The sequence below is a fragment of the Athene cunicularia genome (genome assembly GCF_003259725.1).
Source record: "Athene cunicularia isolate RWA chromosome 2 unlocalized genomic scaffold, athCun1 chr2_part1, whole genome shotgun sequence".
NCBI classification, from domain to species: domain Eukaryota; kingdom Metazoa; phylum Chordata; class Aves; order Strigiformes; family Strigidae; genus Athene; species Athene cunicularia.
In genome coordinates this window covers 5334014-5341768 of record NW_020799095.1, presented here as the reverse complement: position 1 = coordinate 5341768, position 7755 = coordinate 5334014, and positions in this window count along the sequence as shown.

The window sequence follows — 7755 nt, the reverse complement described above, 5'->3', positions numbered from 1 at the left end:
GGGGGGGGGGGGGGGGGGGGGGGGGGGGGGGGGGGGGGGGGGGGGGGGGGTGGGGAGCAGAGGGCTTTTTGTTTTTTTCTAGAGTAGTCCTTGCTCAAAGTGTAGGACAACTCTTACACCTCAAAAAAAGTCCCACTGTGGCCTTGGTGGGATTCTCCATGAGAGATGAGGCTGATGCCTCATGCCTGCCTCTTCCCAGCTCTGCACAGGGTCCCCTCTGGAGAATGACTCTTGCTGTGGGGGTCACCCATTTCCCTGCTCATTGTGGGGATGGGAGGCAGCTGCTGGGCAGCCCTGCCTGCTGTGGGCAGAGCTATCCCATGAGAGCCAGCTGCTTCCTCCCCTCTGCCCTGGCAGTGATCTCTTGTTTGCCCTTAGACAGCCACAGTTTGAAGGCAGCTTCCCATGCAATAGGTTTGGACCTCTATTTTTGGGACACTCCTCCTCCAAAAGGGGAGCGATGTGCACAGCAACCCCGCAGTGTGTGTGGCTGTGCCTTTGCTCTTGTCCAGCTCCCAAATTTAGGTTGCAGGATAAGGCTTCAGTCTGTGCCCATGCAGGGAGGCTTGGTGGCACCCCTCTTTGGCTGCGGGACCTGCCTGGGACTGAGGGGCAGCAGGAGCCAACCTGGAGTTTGCCTCCCTTTTCCTTACACCGATGGCTGGAGACAGAGGGTGGCTCCTGACCCTAGGCTCAAATTGCTGGTTCTGGGGCAATTCCAGCATAAATCGTTCTCCTCATGGTGATTTCCATTCTCAGGGGTGAGGACAGCTGCGCTGGTCATACTGCACCCTACTCCTATGGCAATTTTGCAAGGACAGGGAGGTCAGTGCTTTGGGGCTGCCTGGCAGCAGCACCACACTGAGACCTCAGAGGCACCTGGGTGGCACCTCCCAGGGGAGCAAGACTCCTCAGGCGACAAAGGCATCCCCACCACCAGACCATGCCGAGGCTTCACATGTTTCTCATTTTCCAAAACTGCTTTCAGTTCTGTAGGATAGGAAACCAAACAACAGCTCCAGAGGTTTTAACCAAACTGGAGGGCTGCTCATTGTGTCACGCTCTATCCCTTTCCAGTGCCCTGGCTGGGAGTTGGAGGTGTTTCGGCTCTGTCTCACCCCACCGGTCAAGCAGGAAGGGGAGATCTGAGCCTCTACACCTTTTTCCCCAAAAGTGATCTGAAACAGGAAAGTGTTTCAGCAGGCCTGGGCAAAAGCATGGATTAAGAAAGCTGGGAAGATGTTTGATCTGCTACGCAGATGTCCCACTAAGAGGAAGGCTGCTCCCTCTCCACACCAAGTGCATTGCAACCGCTTGGCACTGGACTGCTTCCCTTCCTTCTCTGGCAGTGCTCACACATTTGAGTCAAAATCTACAGGTGCACTTTGCACTTAGGAAACCTGGCATGTTCCAGGGTCGATAGCTTCACAAGGCATGGTGGCTCTGAAAAGCTGGTTGATGCTTCACATGCCCAGCCCCAGAGTCAGGCTATGTACATGGCGGGGGCCTTCCCTGGGGCCACCTGAGTGGTTAGGTGGCTAAAAAAAACCTTAGAAATTTGGGGTTTCACTCAGTTTTGGGAACAATCAGGCCTCTAAATACCCCTAGAGCTGTAACAGACAACCAGGATGAGCTGCAATCAGGATGAGGGAGCACATTTAACAAAAATTGATTCTTCCCAAGACCCCTCTGCAGAGTCCCAGCCTGACTTCTTGGAACATCTGTGCTGTGCTGAGCAGCCCTGCAGCCTAAACCAAGACCACCACCTGATTTTTTGGTTGCTGGGTTGTTCAGCAGCTACAGCACAAGCAAGTGAGGTTTTCCTGCAGGAGGAGCAGGAACAATCTGAGGAAGTGAAGAAAATTCATGTACAGAGAAAAGACGAGGGACGGGCATTTTGGAGAACAAAGTGCTCCAGACATTGGCCCTTGACTTAATTTTTGAGAAAAGATTTAATGTTAAGATGCCACCCAGCACGATGTGAACCACTGGAGTCATAGGAACATAAAAGGTCTGAGATAAACAGGGGTGAGGTTGGAAAAAGAGCTGCTATTGATTTAGTTTGGCCACAACTGTGGAACCCTGCCTCACCCTGCTTTTGCTGACTAAGGAAAACACTGCCCTTATATCCTACCTGGGCTCCTTTGCAGTTCAAGCTTTTGAATCCAAGGAGGAATGGGTTTGATTTTCACTCTCCTTTACCACACACACCCCCCTCCCCACTCAAATTTAAGCCAGAGAACATATATTTTGGAGATTTACCGTTCTCCTGTCTGGACTATCCCAAAATTGGATGGAAACCAAGAGGTGCCAGACACCTACATACACATACACTTTCCCTTCTCTTGACACTTGAGTAGCATTTACCTATCCAAAGTACTTGTGGTAATTCAGCACCTCCCCTCAGTTTTCCTTGGCCCCAGATTTGCTCGCCTGCCTTTGCTTTGATTCATGTCTTTCCACGCTGGGGAAAAAATGAAATGCTCTCTTTGCTGTGCATGAAACAGATGGCTCTGGTGTGGAGTCTGACAGCGATCCCTAACAACAGGTTTCTGGGTGGCTGGGACCTGCTGGAGCATTGCATTTGTCTGACTCCTCAGCTGAGAGGAGAAGGGCAGGGTGACTTTCCATTAGCCCCTGAAGGACAGGTCTGTAACGAAGGGTGCATCTGTCTGCACCAGCCAGCAGGTCCTGTGCTGGATGCCACCACTGTATTTCTTTAAAAAGAGAAAAATGAAAAGTAGACTCAAACTTGTCTCTGGCTGTAAGACCTATTCACAGGGGACTTTGCCCCAGTTCTGTCCTATGTAGACTGAAAAAAACCCCCAAACTTGACATTGTAAGAGCTCATAAACCCCCATGAACTGACCTGACAGGAGCAAGCTGAAGTGTTGCTGCAGTGGGTCCAGAAGGGGGATGCTATGAGCAACGGCCACTAAAACCTGAAAGGCCCTTGCCTGTACCCAGCGCATCCCCTGCCTGGGCTCCTGCTGAAGCCCGAGGTTGCAGTTCCAGTCAACTAACAGGGCTACCAGCGGTCCTTTGTAAGTTGGATCTTTGGGCAGGCATCGTGGTTTTGAGATCCTGATGATTCACACTTCTTATGTAAGGGAGGCGTGGGAGGTGGGTAGAGGTAATCCTTTTTATTAGATGAACTAACAGAACTGGAAGACGGTGGTGAGGTTTTGGCCCCACAAACCCTTCCCCTTTGGGGCTGAAAGAGAAGCAGCAAACGTCAGAGCTGAGGAGAAACAGCTGGGAGGCTCGTTAGGCACACACAGCCCATCGGAGAGAAAGGGATAAGGCACTGGGGGAAAGGGCGAAACAGCTAATTCATGGAAGGGTTAATGAGAAGTAGAAAGACTATAATTATGCCAAGAAACGAGGCTTTGGTCTATGATTTTTTTAAATCTATGCAATTATGGATTTTACTTCCCAGTAAAAGCATTTTACTCCTTGGCTTCAAGCCCAATCTCCTGGTCAGAGAGAGAGTAGATCCTGTTAGCTTGTAAGGAAACCGGTTCAAGACGAAAAAAGAGTGCAGAAGAACCTATGCTTATGGAAACTGTCCCAGAGCTGCAGGGAAGCAGTCAGAAAAGTTTACGTGGCTTTGGGAAACCCAGTAAATAGGCTGCAACGCTGAATTTGGAAGGCTTTCAGTTAGCAAAACAGTGGCTGGAACAAGCTCACGAAAGGAAGATGGATGCTCCTGGCAGTGATGGAGACCTGTGATTTCGTGCCCAGCTAGGCGAGGAAATGGGCAGCAAGATCAGAGGCTATTTTGATTCAGGTCCTAGGAAATGAGCAGGTATTGCCAAGCCAAGAAATGAGGCAGCACCGCTGCACAATGGCTGGAAAGTGGAAGGGTGGACTAGATAACAGTATTCACACGGTTATTATCAAAATCAGCAATTACCAGACCTGGCTTTTCAAGGCTAAGTTACCAGTTCAAAGACAGGCCACCACAATGCTGAATGATGCTTGCCCTTTGCCTGGCTCCTGCCTCCCCCGCTGGCACTGACAGCAGGAAAGCAAAGGAGAGACCCAAAAGCACCTTTACACGTGGGCCCGTGCAGCTTGGTGGCTCAAGCCATGGCTGGGGCAGCATACTGAGTTTCATACCTCTGCTGCCTTGGCCAAATCCACTCTGCAGGGGGAGGATCTGTGTCTAAGCAACACCAGAATAACCTCAAAAGGAAAAAAACCAGCAGTGGACAGTAAAAACTGCACTGTGAGGAAGTGGAGCTAACAGAAAGAAAGTGGGGCTAACAGAAGGAAATCTCTGACATTAATTAGCTGCTGCCCAAACTCGTGCTGGCATCATTCCTGTTTTCCATCAGCATAAACAACATCAGAACAGGTTAAAGAGACAAATCTGTGGATCATTGTTTTTGAGACCAATCGAGAAGAAATGCGGTAATAGTTCAGGAAAGGGCGGTTTTCATAAGGACAATGATGAGGAAAACCAAGGAGTCAGCACTTTGCCAAAACGTTATTCCCAGCACCAGCCTTAGGAAATTGGCTCTGAGCCTCCGGAGGGAGCCTTCCCATCACATCCCATAGCAAGCACAGCTCACATCCCTACCCCATGATCATCAAGGGTCACACAGCACAGAAGGATCTGTGCTAAAAGAGATCCTCAGGCCTTAAACCAGACCCAAACACGGAGAACCTGAGTTCAAGTGCTATCAGCTGCTCAAAATCCTTGTTTCCAAAAGGAGCTGCACCAAAGGTCTCACCCTCCCTTCTTTTGCAGCACGCAGCTCCTGTGGGCTAGGGGTAAATCTGGCTGTCTTCACCGCTTTGCTTTTCTGCCTGTCACACCCCAAAGAAAACTACAGTCAAGTGTCTATATCTAACACCAAAACTCTGGAGAAATTCCTAATTGTGTAGGTTCGCTAAGCAGGCTGCATGAAACTGCATGTCTCAGCATCAGCACAAGTGAAGTCACTTGAAATTAAAGTCAGTATTTTAGCACTGGCAGATGGCAGTTCTGCCAGCTTATGATCTTGTTGCATGTCACTCACCTTTGAGTGATGGTTTGATTTCATACGGTGGTGGATGTTGAATTAGATTTTAAGAGAATCTCAGTGTCAGCCTCATTAGTTCCTTAATTTTTTGAATTTAGAGAAAGGTTTGCATGATCAGACAGCAGGTAAAGCCTCATCAGATTAAAGCTGGTCTCTCTCTGCGGGTAAAGAACGAGAGGTAGGACATAAGTCGTGACTTTTCAACCCATAGGTTTCCAATCCTGGAAGTAACAAGGCTTACCAATTGCCAAAACACAGTGAGAACATGTAGTGAGGGTGCTCCTCTGGGAGAGCCTACATGCTGGTACCTCTGAGCACCTCCAACGCCCAAGCACAGCTGGCCTGGTTGCAGTCCCTGCCATGCCAGCAGGGTGCAGGAGGGCTGCTGTATATCAGAAAGCAGCTGAGGTTTCATTTCCTTTTTTCCCCTCCAAAGGTATTAGCTAAGGGGCTAGAGTAACTATGATCTTCTCAAGTCTAAATCAGAGACATCAAATTTGATTTGGAACTCGTGTGATATGAAAACTCCCGTGTCCTGTGCTGCTCTCTTACCCTTATCTTGAGAACAGGATAGCAACAAAGATGTTCACAGAGCCCGTAAGATAACCACAACCTTATTAAAGAGTGTTCCAGTTGATGAAACTGAGGTTGGAAACCATCACCAGGGAGTCATTAACAGGAGCATGTTTGAGATCCTGATGTTGTTTTGCAGGAACAGCAAAAAAGTCTTTTGTTACTTAATAGCTTGAAATGCAGCTGATCCAAGGGAAAAACAAGGCAGCGCAGTCTCTGCCGGGAGATGGGTAGCAAAGTGCCCTGCTGTGGCCGAGCACTCTCACTGTGAGCCTGGGACTTCACCAAAGCAAAAGGACTGAGGGACCAGACATTTCAGCCCCAAACCAGCCCCTGGCAGCTGCCTCCCTGACAGCAGTGAGCAGGCAGGTGACACCTGCCTCTGTGTGGCACAGCTCACAGGAGCTCCCGTGTTCTGCCTCTGCTTCACTCCGGCAGGAGCGTACAAGGGGTTGTGGAGCAGGGAGGAACAGCATGGAGGATGACAGCTGAGGAGCTTCAGTCCCAGCCTGCAGACCTGCTCTTGCACTTTGCTCGAGTGTGTTAAAGGAACAGAAGGGAACAAGGCTTGGGTAAGGATTGAAGCACTTGGGTCTCACCAGTCACAGCCACTTCTTCCTCCTCTGGGTCTCAGTGGCTGCTTACTATAGGCAAAGTAAACCAGTGCCACAGCAGGGCTGGAGAACATCCCGCTGCTGAGGAGGGCAGTGGCATCTGCTGAAGATTAAAAGAAAAGCTGGAAGCAGCCCTAGCAGAAGGTAGAAAATCCCAGTTAATTCCTGTTTACAGAGAAAATGCATAAATTCCTTATTATCTACATCAAATCTAGGTGTTGAGCCCCTTGAAGAAAGACTTGCACACGCCAGTCTCACAGGAGCCATAAGTTCTGGCTCTGGCTCACATGAAATTCTCTTTACAACAGGCTGTGCTGAAGCAAGTTTTCATAAGGCCTGACTGTGGGTGGCACAGCCCCTCTCCTCCCCACTGCCTCCACGCCCACCCCCCTAGGCAGAATGAGCTCCCCTCTCCTCCCCAAACTACACAATTGCAATGTTGGACTGCTATCAAAGTGTTGGCTTATGGGATTCCTGGGCTTTGGTAAATCTGCTGTGCATCACCCTGAGAGTAAACACAGATCTGGAGGAACATGAGAACCAAATGAGTCAGGCCCACTGACCTACAGCCTAGCCCTCTCCTGCTTCAAGGGGGCTGTCCCTGTCAAACCTTTAGACTTTTAAGCTGAGATACATTGGGGAAAAAAAAAAAAAAAAAGTAAATTGCAGTCGAGTGCTTTTTAGGTTTAGGCAACACCAGTAGAAGCCTATCAGGAGCTGCTAGACTCCTCATGTCTAGTACAACAGCTTTCAGCCTCTTGACACTCCCAGCAGAAGCAATTAATTTCTGGGACAAACAGAGCTATCCCGCTCCGCAGATGTTTCCTCTTAGCTCTACTGGACTTGAGTCAATGAAAACGTGGCAATATCTGCACAGCAACACATGGAACTTTCCACCAGCCCAGATGGGAACAGGAGCAGTCTCAGTTAAAGTCTCTATTAAAAAAATCTAACTGCTATTTTTGTTTGGGATGGAAAGGAGGAGTTAAAGAGAGCTAAGAAAATAGAAATGGGCAGCACAGCGCTTAGTATGCCTGAGAACCACCGCCTCAAAGATTTCTTGGCAGATGTTGCATCAGCTGGGAGAGCTGTAGGCTCTTTTACCCCTCTCAGAGCTTTGTTTATCCATCTGGGACATGAGCTGGTAGCAGCAAGCCTCCAGGAGCAGCTGAGACCAACTAGCAGCTGTGTAATACTTTTGGCTGGACTCATTATTTATATCTCAGGGGTAGAAGCAGCCCCAGTCTGAGCTGGGGTCACACTCCACCCCATGCTTTGCCATTCCAACAGATGGGAGGTAGGGAATGTGGAACAAATGGGACCCCTTGAAGACCCCCATTTCATTCTGTGCCTGCTTACACAGCTACAGAAGACCTGGGGGGGAGGACACACGTGGTTAGAGGAGGCACTGCAGAGACCTGCATCATGTTAATTTACAGTGACGCTCTCAGGAAGTGCTTGGTACCGTGTTTTGTGACTGAGGTAGCCATTTTTGTATACACAGCTGCTCTACAGGTTTCCCTGTGCTGGCAGCAGAC